Below are 13,954 nucleotides of genomic sequence, written 5' to 3' on the forward strand. Positions count from 1 at the left end.
CCAAAAAAAAAAAAAGAACAAAAAATCCAAAAAAACCGCCACTGTTGCAAAGACCATCTTTCGTTGTCAATTGTACATAAACCGTTTTTAAATGGTTTTTTGATACAATCATCCACCTGGACTTACTTTTAAACCGTGTTTTTTTTATTTTTCTAAAATGATTAGTCGTCAAATGCCAGGTTATTAGATATATGATCCTTAGTGGATGTTCACTTTTAAGTCACCTTTTTTCTATTTTTCTGTAGCGATTAGTTGTCAAACATTAAGTATATATTAGAGATATGATCCTTAGTGGATGTTCACTTTTAAGTTGTATTTTTTCTGTTTTTCTGTAATGATTAGTTGTCGGATACTAAAGTATATTAAAGATATGATTCTTAATGGACATTAGATGAGGTCAATTTCCCAATAATAATAATAATAATCCTAACTGAAAAGTGCCCCAAGTGATTGATTGCTAAAAAAAATATTTGAAAATAGTTTATATCTATACATTGACAATAAAAAATGGTTTCTACAAAATAACCGTATTTTAAAGAGGGTTTGTAGGAAAAAAAAACCCCTATAATGGAGCTAATAAATGACTGACGATCTAATATCCAAAGGCAAGAAAGCGGACATAAAAGAGGGCCCAAAGCCCAAACTGAACAAGCAAATATTAAAAAACACCATGATGTTGTGTTTTTCCCTTAAAATGATTTTAAAACATCATGTTAAGTATTTTTGGTCAACACTAGTTTGACTCATTATAACATTAGTATTAAACATATTATTAATATATTCTATATTAATTATAATAAAATATATTGTAAATAAAATATTATAATATTTAGTTTACATTATTATAGTATTATAAGTATTAAATGTAATGCAATATAATATTGTATAATGTATTGTAATATTATATTGTACTTTAATGAGTTATATTATATTATATTTATTATTATATTATAATTATTACATACTATTTTCAAATAATTATATATTTAATTATTTTGGTATATCAATTTGTTATTGTTGTATATTATATTAATATTTTTATAATAATGTTATTTTATTATTAATATAATATTATACTATTTAAAAATTATTTTATTTTATAATAAATTATATTATTTATTACATAATATATTAATATTTTATATATTATTTTACATTTACTATATAATATGTTATTATAATATTATTATTATATTGTTGTGTTATTATTAAATATGTTACTATTATATAATATTTTATAATTATTAATTTATTTCAATTTATTTATTAAAAATTTAATCATATTATAGCGATTATACTATTGTATAGTATATTATTATATTATTATTTATTATTAATAACTTTATTATTATTTTTATGAGTTTATTTATATTTTATTATTATTTATTTATTATATAATACATTATTAACATATTAATTTTTGGTATTTAATATGTTAATATTATTATATAAGATATTTTATTTATTATATTTTGATATTATTTAATAAATATTACTAATATATTAAATTAACTATAATGTAGTATAGTGTATAGTATAATATAATAAGCATGTTGATAATAACTCTCTATTAATTATATTTAATATATTATATTAGATATTATATTAACACATTCTCAAATTCAAAACCAAAACATCAAACTTAAAACACCTAAAAGGTGTTTTAAAATAAGTGTTGTGTTTTTTGTTTGATGGTGATTTAGCTTAAAAACACCATGGCTTCCAAACACATTGTAAGTTCATTCTGAGATAGTTAAGGACTTCGGGGTGATCTCCTCTGATCAAAAGAAGAATAAGAAAAGGATTTCAAGTTAACTGATAGGTTTTAGTTTTGTTGATTTGTTGTTTAATTTAGAGAAAGATACATAAACAGGGATTGACTGAAAGAGCAAGGCGAATGTTGTTTAGGGCCTGTTCGTTTATTTCCTAAAAACCAAGAAATGGAAATGGAAAAGGTGAAAATCTCAAAATAATCCATTTCTTCCATTTTTATCCCTAAAACTCACCCACAACATCCAATAAAATATTATTTTTATCTAACAACTCATCCACATCATCTAATAAAATATTATTTTCATCTAACAACTCATCTATCACATCTAATAAAATATTATTTTCATCCAAACATCACTCAACTTATCTCTTTTCATCATTTCAAATCACTCACATCATCGAATAAAATATTATAACAATTCACTTCATCTCATTAACATTTCATTTCTTGTTTTCATCCTAAAAAGTTGTGAAAACACTTTTCTTAATCTTTCTTCACATCACCCAATAATACAATGACAACTCATCTCATCTCATTTCATTTCTTATTTTTAAGAATGAACCAAACAAAAGAAAACAACAAAACTACAGGAAATAGGTTTCTTATAATTCATTTTCTTATTTTTTTCGCCAACCGAACAACATCAAAACTAGTTTTCTTAAAAAATCACTCACATCATCCAATAATAATGTGACAACTCATCTCATCTCATCTCATCTCCATTTCTTTGATTTCCTTTTTTTTAGCCAACCAAACAATTCAAAAACCCATTTTTCTTAGAAATAGTTTTCTATTTCTTTGATTTCCCATTTTTTTAAGGCAAACGAACAGGCCCTTAGTTAACAAATAAACTAAATATCAGAAAACCGCTCCTAACTTTGGACAATTACCAGCTAACACCCCATAACTTTCAAAAAAAAAAAAAAACCTTTATCAATGGTTATCAGGAAACCCTTTTTAAATTTCAGATTTTATTAACAAACCCTCCTCGCTACATTAGTCATAATTTTCACCGGAGAAAACATCCCCTGCTTAATTTTACTCATCAGTGCAAAAAGATTACAATTTTCTAATATTGCAATTGAAAGTAAAGAGAGAGAGAGAGAGAGAGAAGGGCTTAGCTATCCAAATATGAGTGAATTGCAAACAAATTTTACATTTAGTAATACTATACATAATTTTCTCTTAATTTTTTTTATTGTGAAAAGTATGATCAGAGTTGCCATTTTAAAAAAAAAGTATAATAATAATACCATGATCCAAACCACTTTGAGAAACCTCATAGTTCTGGGCCCTCAAAACATTTAGGACCATCTAAGAAAACGGGCCAGGTCCGTTTTAATAAAGCCATAAAATGGCATTTTGGTAATATTGACAATAATGAGCCTGCTATAAATTATAAATCGTCCTCTCGTAAAATCAGCGGAGATTAAAGAGGCTCTAGGGTTTTAGGAGGCGAGGGGAGAAAATGTCGAAGAAGAATAATTTAGCGAAGAGGAGAAGGCAGTACGAATTCGAACTCCAAAGTATTCAAGTCATCGAACCTCTCCCTAAAATTTGTTATAAAGATTGTGCCTTTTCTACGATTTAGGTTTAAATTTGTGTTTATTTGCAAAATTTGCAGAGGAGAAGGAAGAAAGGGAGAAGAGGGCAAAGAAGCTTCAAGCGAAGAAATCCAAGATGAAAGANAGTTCTGTTTCTGAAATTTTGAAATTTATCACTTAAGAAAATTTAGGCCGTTTATTGTCTTGGAAACCCACTTTAATCAACTACATTGATGGGAAAGTTTTATTTTTGCTTGCAAAGAGCACCCTAGATTTTTTTTTTAATTTCTTTGTCCACACATTCATTTGCAAAGTTCTAAATCATCCATATAACTAAAAGCCACTGGACTTCGCCAATTATCAGTGGCAATACTTCATGGACGGTCACGATCAATCCAAATATTACATCCCTTTTGATCACAAACTAAACGTTGCCTGTGAAATATATCATATTATATAAAATTTTACTTGATAGTTAGTTAACCGATAATCTTAGAACATGCAAATATTATATCTATTGTTATAGAGAGAAACAAAGTCACCATCATCCTTAGCTTCACCCCAACTTCAGCAATATCTCACATTTTGAAGAGACAAAGATCAGTGTGCACATAAACAAGATGCACCTTGTTACTACTTGCGGATTGAGTGAAGGGCATGCTTCCGTTCCTCTCTCAATATAAAAAAGGGCATATTGCCTAGGTTGTTTTAGAGCAAAATGTAAGACTTGGAGTAGAGCCATGTATTACTCACCATTTTTTGGATCCACAGCATATGGATCTGCCTGAAAATTCGTGATTTGTAAAATTTTGAAGAGCGACTGAACTCTCAGCATGTTTAATGTCCATTGTTCTCTTTTCCCATCGAATTTGAAAAATACCTTCCAAGCATTTCTTTCTTTCTTCCAAAATCTCTCATCTTATGGGGTAATATACAGTATGAACCATCTCCAAGGCACTTCAGTCAATATGCCTTAAAGAAAGCCAACAATGATGTTAGAAGAGAAAAACATATTTTGTGATAGAGGAATAACTAAGATTGAAATTTATGCCTGGTATAAGTTGCATAGGATGATAGGATCGAATGAATTTGCTAAAGAACGAAATTGCATGTTACTCTTGTTCAATCTATCCACTAAAAAGTTGTGAACTATCATGTAGAAAGATGACAATCTCATTCAGCGCTCTTTCTTCATTTTGTTGTATTGAAGCTTTTACCTTTCAATTATCGAATCCCTCATTTCACAGACATTTCACAGTCCAGTTATAGTTTTTCTTATGTTCCCTAGGAAGAGGATAAGTTGTATATTTGATTTGTCCTGCCAAATTTCATCCAATATTTCTTTGATATAAATTTTTTTGTGTCTACATCATCTGCACTTGTAGGAGTTTCATTGTCTATTAATTACCATATTATGTAGAGTGTTTGATTTGAGAAAACCTCTTGAGTATCTTAATGGTGGAGGCAAGTTGAGTCTCGATGCAATAGTGAAAAGAACTTGAGATTGCTAAAGTCATTAAACGTGAGGCTCATTAGATGGTTCAGAATGAACTTCTTGATGAATTGTGCATCTCACAAAATTCATGAACCAAATACATTCGTAGCACTACTTGTTTTAATATTCTTAGTTTCCATAAAATTTTAGTAAAAATTTAAGAGTTTGGATGATGTGGCGCCAAGAAGGTGTGAAGGGTACCTAGTTATCTTAAGGTTATACACCTTCAGCTAGATAGATGCATTATCAATGTTGACTTGTAGCACATTTTGCACACCAACCTCCTTAATCACTTTAGTTATCTCCTTCCTAATTTATTTATCCGTGCCTTCATGATTCTCGGTTTTGAGAATTACTCTCAGACGTCTCTATAAAACTTATAGGAGGTCTTTTTGAGGATCAGACCAACCATCACAAATCAAGGCCAGTCCCTTCTACTTCTAAGTATCTTTATCGGTTATAACAACTTTTGTTTCGGCACTTGGGCCCTCTCTTCTTGAAGCATAGTAGTACACAACAAGTTTATTAGAAAGCTACGCGCACACGAATAAAATTTGGATTTCTCACTACATGAAATGGAAATGCAAGAGAGTACTAGAGTCTTGAAATTTCTCTGAAGCCTTTGACAAGTGATGCATGAAAAATTCAAATATCATATTTGATTCAGATTGTAGAAAATAAAGTTGGTAGAATTTTAAAATAAGATTGGATTTTAGATAGACTAGAATTAGTTATTGGATTTTATTTCTGTTAGGATAGGTTTGAATTTGTTCAATTTATTTTATAGATTAGGTAGAATTGATTTGAGAGATAGAGTTGATTTTTATTTAGTTTACATTAGTATTTCAAACTCTATAAAAGAGTGAAGGAAATTCTTGTAAGGCAGTAGAGAGATTATGAAGAATTTATGAAAGTTTGAGTTGAAGAAGATCTTATGTGAGTTTTCTAAGGCGGAAGCATTGTTTCTCGGTGAGAAGCCGAAAAGTTTAAGCGTCTACGTGTGAATCCATCTTAACTAACGGTTAGATGTTTGTGAGTGCATCCGATAAAACCTCAATTTGTCTTACCTTGTTCGTCTTTTATTTTATAAAAAAATAAATAAAAGATATTGTTCAAGGTAGTGTTCATCCGAGGGGTATTGTTTGTGTTACTGTTCATTCATAAATTTTTAGCAAAAGTTTTCTGGCGCTTTTCCGTTCCCCGTCAACAAGCTTCATTATTATAAGATTTTTGAGTATGTGATTTAAGGCCCTCCTTCCTCTTTGCTCAAATCTCTCTAGTATAAAAGAACAACTTGTGTTATACTTTCTTGTCTAAATTCTAAGATTTTAAGCAAATACAGTATGGACGCCTTAGATTTTTTGGTTGTACTCATTTCCAGCCATTTGCTTGACCGTCCATGATTATTGCAATTATACCTCCACAAAGTTATCTTTTCAATTGAATAATTCAACTTCTAGATAGACTCATCTTTTTTGGCTCAATGGTTGGTTTCCATCATTGGCTGTTCGAATTGTGCTGGATTATAAATTCTATGTCAATCTATGAGCCACTATTTCAATTACAACTTACTGAAAGTGTTGTCTATTATTCCCACAATATTGTATCAAATTCTAGTTTGAAATGTATTATGAATATTTTTTATAGGGAAAAAACTTTTATGAATGTCTTGTTTGCAATATTTCATTGTGTTGATGGATGTTTGATTTGGATGTACAATCATGTTTGAATCTTTGGCGAAGAATCTTTAGTTAATCTGTTGTTTCATGAGCTTAAATTGAATGGATAGAAATACAAGGTATTTCTAGTCGCTGGCTGGGCAGTGGCTAACTGGCTATAGCCTATAAGGTTCAATACTGTGACCTCTATCTACCAACAGTGTTAGCCATGAGAGTTATATCACGGGTGGAGCTAGGATTTTCATCTAGGTTTGGCACAAAAAAGAATTCAAACTTAATTTAAAAAATAAAAATAAAAAACAGATCTTATCATAAATGGTGCATCATGGTGTTATAAAAAGTTAAAAAAAAAGAAAAAAAAATATTGCATGGACCAAAAGTTTTGCACTCAAACTGTCATTTTTGACGTTTTTGTTCGAATCTTAACTAGCTTCAGTTTCTTGCGGTTCATTTTCTTATATTTTAGTTTATGCATATACTTTTCTTCTACACGAGATGATGACTCTTGTCTGAACATTTCTCAAGAAACTTTCCATGTTTAGTTTCAATATAAACAAAACGGAAAATTATTTGCATTAATTTCATAATAAACAAAATAAGGAAAAAAACTGAACATATTTAATTCAAACTATTTGTTATCTAAATGAATAAAACAAAAATTCATGAATAAAACAAATAAAAAACTATACACATAATTAGCTAAATAATAAACTAGAACATTAAAACTTCTGTCAAGTTTTCACATAAATATGATGACGGTTAGCGAGTAAAGTATACTAAACAAAGTTAACAAATCTTTAAATAAAATTAATATACACTTAATAACCAAAAAAATTTAGTACAAATTAAGATCAGGATCTAGAAATTAAACGATTCATTTGAAGTTGTCCTGTGTCGATGTACATTGTAGATGATCAATAATAGTTTCTGTTTTTTATTCTTAAAATTCAGTGATCATAAATTCTTTTAGGAGAGGGGGAGCTGCACTAGATATTGGTTTTTGAGATGATATAGAAGATTATTTAATTGGTTTTGTTGAATGGTTATCATTTAGTTGTGGTGATGACCAATGTTTTAAAAAGCTCCCACCTAGGCTCTGCTCGTGTATGTTTTGAGAGCGCCTAGGGGAACGGAGACCACTTTTGCGGATTGCATTGCCAGGTTTTGGTCGTGATTTCATATGTTGTTGTCTCTACGTCATCTAGCCTTCTCCGAACTACTCCGACCACCTGTGTTCATTATGAACACCTCCTCCAATTGCTCTGCTCTTCGGGAAAACTTCCTCCATGGCCACTTAAATAAAAATAGAAATTCAACTAGGTCTAGCGCCTAGGCGCTAGGCTCTAGTAATTGGCAGCTAATGGTGCCTAGCGGTTTCGATAATATTAATTGTAATTAAAAAAAAGGAAAAGGAAAATGCCTTGGTGCTGACTATTAGAAGTTAACTGGTTATGATTGAATAGAGATCGACCCAAACCTTTACATGTTTTGCAACTCAATGAATATGATGTAATTAAGGGTAGGATGAGAGGGACAATCATAGTTAAGAGGGACAAGTAACAAAGAGCAAGGGTTCACAAGGATTTAAAATGCTATCTGATAACATGTTTTTTTGATGTTGGGCCCTATATATATTGTATCAAGTTAGATGTCTGAGTACTGAACATTGACAGCCCTTTGCTTACAGATTAATCATTGAGGATTTTTTTTCGTTTTTCTTTCTTCCATTTTATCATTGTACCCTGACCTTCATAGTGTTTTGATGTGTTTACCTTGATTTGAAATGTTTGTCGCTCTTTTTGTTCTGCCTTTTCCATGGTCCACACATAATATTCAAATAATTTCCTGTGTTTGTATCCAGATTGATGGCAGTGAGAAGAAGAAGAAAAATTCAGGTGGATTTCAGGTTGGCAAAAGGAAGGTGAGGACCAAATTATCAGCTTTGGCAAAAGCAAAAGCAGCACAAGCAATGGAAGTCGACAAATAATGTTAGAAGTTGTAATTAGGTGAAAATTCACTTGACCTGAGCTCCTTTGGTTGTTGCGGTTGTACTGAATAGTGTACTGATGATTGTCTTTCTTTTGTACAATGCTGTAGAATAATTGCATGCTTAAAGCTTCTTTGGTCTAATTTCTTCTTGTTCTCTCAGTCACAAAATCTGAACTAGGACTTCTTTATTTGGATAAATTACAAATAACTTCCCTTATATAATATACCTTTGGTAATGCTCATCATCCTTCAACTATTTGTAGCTTATTATTCTACCTAATGGGAAGAGGGGGTCATGTGCAATTTATAATATCAGTCCAGGCATGACAGTGCTAATAAAAGAGGTGAGGGATGATTAGTGAATACTATATAGATGAGGGGGTTACAAGGGTATCTTGGGGCTATTTAGCGTTAAAATCTCTTTTCACAGCATTTGATACTATCTTGATGGGACTTCATAGCTCAAACTGTCAATTTAATAAATAACTTAAAAATACATATATAATTTGCTTTTTTAAACCTGGCAGTAATCCAGGTGGTTGCCAATTGAAAATACTGATGCTGCGCAGTTTGAGATGAAGTTTTCAGTCTCTGCTGCTTACATGCAGATTATTTGCATAAGCACATTGTACATAGATGTAGTACGTCTATATTTTCTGACGACTACACGGCGAGGTAATCTTGCTTGTACATAACGAACCTTTCCGTATCAAATTTCAAATTTTTTTGTCGCCACGATGTTTAATCCAAAGAAGAAACTACAGCTATGAGATCTCAAGATGGGAGAGGAATTCATGAACTACTAAAAAAAGATCAGATCAGAAACCAGTAGCACATAATTAGTGGGCAACACGCAACAACAAGGAGACCAAAGTCTTAGTTAGATGCCGCTAACAACTTCACTTGTCCCTGATTACGACCTAGATTTCAAAACCTTTTGTCTTAGATGGATACAACTTGTGTACAATCAATCCAAGCTTCATCCCCCCTATCCAGTTGGTGGGGATAATTTTAATTCCATGATGAGGAACAAATTGGGGCATCTGATGGACATAAAGGCGAGGGGGGAAAATGTGAGCTAGTAGACAAAAGGAGGTGGTCCCCTCGTTATTGCAAACGCATCTGCCTCCCAAATTTTGAATCAGGCTGCGTTTGGCAACAGCCATGAAAGTGGGGACATGGCTCCATTTGGAGTTTGGAGGGGGAGGATATTTTGGGGCATTCAATGTGGAGGTTGGATCCTGTGGACCAATACGTTCAAAGGAATATCAGCTATTACTATTAGATTAACAAATCATACTCTCTTTAAAAGTACGAGTTCGGGAAAATCTTTTCATGGTCAATATTACCCTCAACTTTTTAAAATTTTACATTATTATCTTAATCTATTCTAATTATCTTATCTTCTTTGAATTAGTAAATAAATGATTTATCATATTTAAAATGAGACTTAACATGTTATTGGGTAAAGAAAATATGTTTGATATAATTCAAATCATTTACTTATTTCAGGTCATAGAGAAATCTAAAAAACATATGCTAGCAAGCATCTAAAATTTTTTTGGACTTTGTAAAAAAATCCTCCAAGTTTTTTTAATTGCAAAAACACCCCTACAAATTTAAATTTTTATTAAAACATCTTGAAAATTATAAATTTTACTTATTTCAATTCGGTGAGAAATCTAAAAAATATATGCTAGCTAGAAACTAAAAGTTTTTTGACTTTGGAGAAAATATCTTGTAAGTTTTAAAAATTACAAAAATACCCCTAAAAATTAAATTTTATTAAAAAACACCTTCAAAATTTCAAACTTATAAGCACACTAAAAACCTACAAAAAACACAAACAACCCCCAAAAAATTTATGGAATTTTCAATAAACACTCTGAACTTTTTACAAATTACAAAATAAAACCCTCGGAATTGTAAATTTATAAAAATTCTAATAATTTCTAAGCTAATAGTACATTGAAAATATAAGAATTATAAATATCCCCTACATAATTTATAATTTAAAAAAAACACCCTGAGAATTTCAAACTTATTAGTAAATTGAAAGCATAGGAATTATAAATAGTCTATAAATAATTTACAATCTGTAGAAAATGCTTAAAAGTTTAAAAATTACAAAAAGCCCCTAAAATTCATAATTTATAAAAAAAATACTATGAGAATTTCTAACTTATGGACACAAAAATGAATATACGAAATTACTAACAACCCCTAGAGAACTAAAATTTTACAAAAAATATCATACTCACTTTAGAAGTATAGATTTAGAAAAAACCTTTTGATGGTCAAAATTATCCATAACTTTTTTGAAAAGAACATAAATGATTGAAAATCTATTAAATTTTAAATTTACAGAAAAAACACCCTTAAAGTTTAGCACGTTGTAAATTACCTCTCCAAAGTTTAAAAATTTTCAATGATTTTTTGTAATTTCTTTATTTCAATGTAATGTTTAATAGTTTTGTGTATTTGCAAATTACAAAAATTTAGGGTGTTTTTTATAATTTTTTAAATTTTTAGGGTGTTTCTTTTGAAGTTTTCTAAGAAATTTTGTGTTTTCAGTGTAATGCATAAATAAGTCAATTAATTATGATATTAAAGAGTAAGTCGTTCTTAAGATTATTAGGCTATATATAGTTAAGTGTACAACACATCACTGTTCCTAGATAGTGTAATTTATATATGCAAAAGATTTATATAAGATCCTTTACAAATTGAATGGTCACCCATCTTTTGAAAACTTCAAGATACTAATAAATAGAGATATTGTACTAGATAATGTGTTTATAACTCACAAATAGTAGACCAGTCTGGATTGAAGGAAACAATGACGATAAGATTATTAGACCATAGTTAAGTGCGCACATCAGATTGAAGGAAACAATGACGATAAGATTATTAGACCATAGTTAAGTGCGCACATCACTATTCCTAGGCAATATAGTTTATATTAGACCATAGTTAAGTGCGCACATCACTATTCCTAGGCAATATAGTTTATATATGTAAATTTTTTTTAGATAATATATATAGTGGTTGAAAAGATTTTGATTTAATATACTATTTTTTATAAATTATATTTAATGTGATCCACCATATAATTTTGATTGTAGTCATCATAAATTTAATATGTTTGATTGATTGACTATAAATGTATATAGACTATAGATTACTTTACTTTCTCATATGAGCTAATATTTAGTGTTTAATAATTTAAATTATTATTTTTTAATTTAATATAAAGATGAGCTCTAATAACATTTATTTATTTACCTACAGCATAATACAATCTTAATTTTTATTTTTGCTGGAGATTTATTTCATAGCTAAGTGTATCATATTAGTAACTAAAATAATAATTAATTATGCTAAAATTAGGATGATTATAGTTGGTCACTCACTATGAAGTTTTTATAAAGATATATACATTATTTTTTATAGCTATCTGATGCCAATGTATAATTTACAAATTACTTCTTAATTTGACACATTAAATTACTTTTTCTTTGTAGAAATTTCTTCTTTGACTTTTAGACTCTGTAATCACTATATCACCATTTTAGCATAGAAAAGACCTCACTCTAAATGGCTTCAAGTCAATATTTGAGTTGAACTGAAGTACATACTATTGCTACTATATGTATATGTTTTTTAAGAAAATTATATCAACACTTTTTTAAGTAGAAAAGAATATTTTAACCTCTGATATTATAAAAACTAAATATAACCAATTGAGTGATTAACAAAAGAGAACTTATATAAGAAAAATATGAATAATAAGATAAAAAAGAAAGGTAATGACATTACCAACAATACTACAAATAGTAAACTATAATATAAAGTTAACATATTTTGTGGAGCACAACTACTGACTATAAGCATAGAGGTTTCCATATATATACTTTATAATTTATTTAAAAATATCATATATAGTAATATCGCTGTAATAATATCGTTATTAGGAAAAAATTCTTCATGAATCAATATGTTTGTTACGATATATAAGCTATGCACTCGAAATTCTTGTGTCTTTTATAAAGTCAAAAAGTTTGAATACAAGCCTCTAACATGTTGCTCTCACAACAACAAAATCCACTTAGCTGATGTGGATATTCTATATGAGTTATGTATCCTATATACAATACAATTGCCCTATGCAAGTGAGTTATAGTAGCATTTTTTATTCACATTTTGTTTAAGGTAAGATTTGATAGGGACCTTGTATCAAAGGGAAAAAAATTATATTTAGAGCACATAGCGAAATATATCATAATCTTCCTGTTCTAATTTTGTAAGAAAACAATTCTTCATATTTTTAATTTTACTTCTATGATACAGAGAATGAGCTATAAAATTGAATGAGAATATTATATAATATAAATATGAGTGAAACAATAACTAAAAGTTAATGTGAATATGAGTCAAACCACAACTAAAAGTTTAATGGTATATTACAAGTAAATTCATATGCAAAATTCTTTTACGAATTGAATGATCACCAATCTTTTGAAGACTTCAAGATACTAATAAATAGAGGTATTATATTAAATTAATGTGTTTATAACTCACAAATAGTAGATCATGTGGTCACAGTTTGGATTGAAGGAAACAATAACAATATTTTATTTAAGAGAGAGATTATTGAGTTGATGATCAATAAAAAAAACTTTATTTTCTTTTTTTATTTTTATTCTATTGTTATCAATTTAAATAGTCGTGATATTCAACCACGTGCATTGCACGTGCATCTCAACTAGTGGTTTAAAAAAGCGGTGTAGGTTTTTCACTAGGCCTAGACGATACTTAGGCTGCTCGTCTAGGTGTTGGGAGCTCCTAAGGGAGCAATAGGAAGGTTTGTAATGTTAATAACGGATAAAAGGAATATCTAAGAATTTGTACACAGATCGAATAGTTAGCATCCCTTAGGTGGACCCTCAATGTAATAAACTAGAACCGCGAGATATTTCCTTTGGAAATGTGCTGAAGAAGCTATTTAGTATTAGTTTTCTCAGCAGAACAATGACCATTTTAATAGTAGATGATGTATTTTCCCGCTTAGCGTTAGGTCTGTTAGTGTTTGGATGATTATATGATTCGCCTTGCTTAGTTAACATGAATCATGTTTGGTTTTCACTAAACGCAAATCGTAATATCCATAAAATAATAACAGATGATTGGGGTTGATTTCTAAATTGTCACAACGAAAAAGCTTGGATTATATAATAATGTGAGCAGAATATGGTTACTGCATTTATTATTCTTCTCCAACCAGTTGAAGGAGAATTTCACAAAACCAAGTCCCTTACATGAAAAAGGTGTTGTGGATGCTAATATGGGTCTACTAGTCTCCTTGTTAGCCATTTTCTGTTTAGGATAATGAGATGATGCGAGGCAAATACAACAAAATGGAGAGGCCAAGAGGCTTGTGGAATTCGCATGAAGTGGGGGCATAGCTCCTTTT

The sequence above is a fragment of the Asparagus officinalis genome, chromosome 1, assembly GCF_001876935.1.
Source record: "Asparagus officinalis chromosome 1, Aspof.V1, whole genome shotgun sequence".
In the NCBI taxonomy this organism is placed as follows: domain Eukaryota; kingdom Viridiplantae; phylum Streptophyta; class Magnoliopsida; order Asparagales; family Asparagaceae; genus Asparagus; species Asparagus officinalis.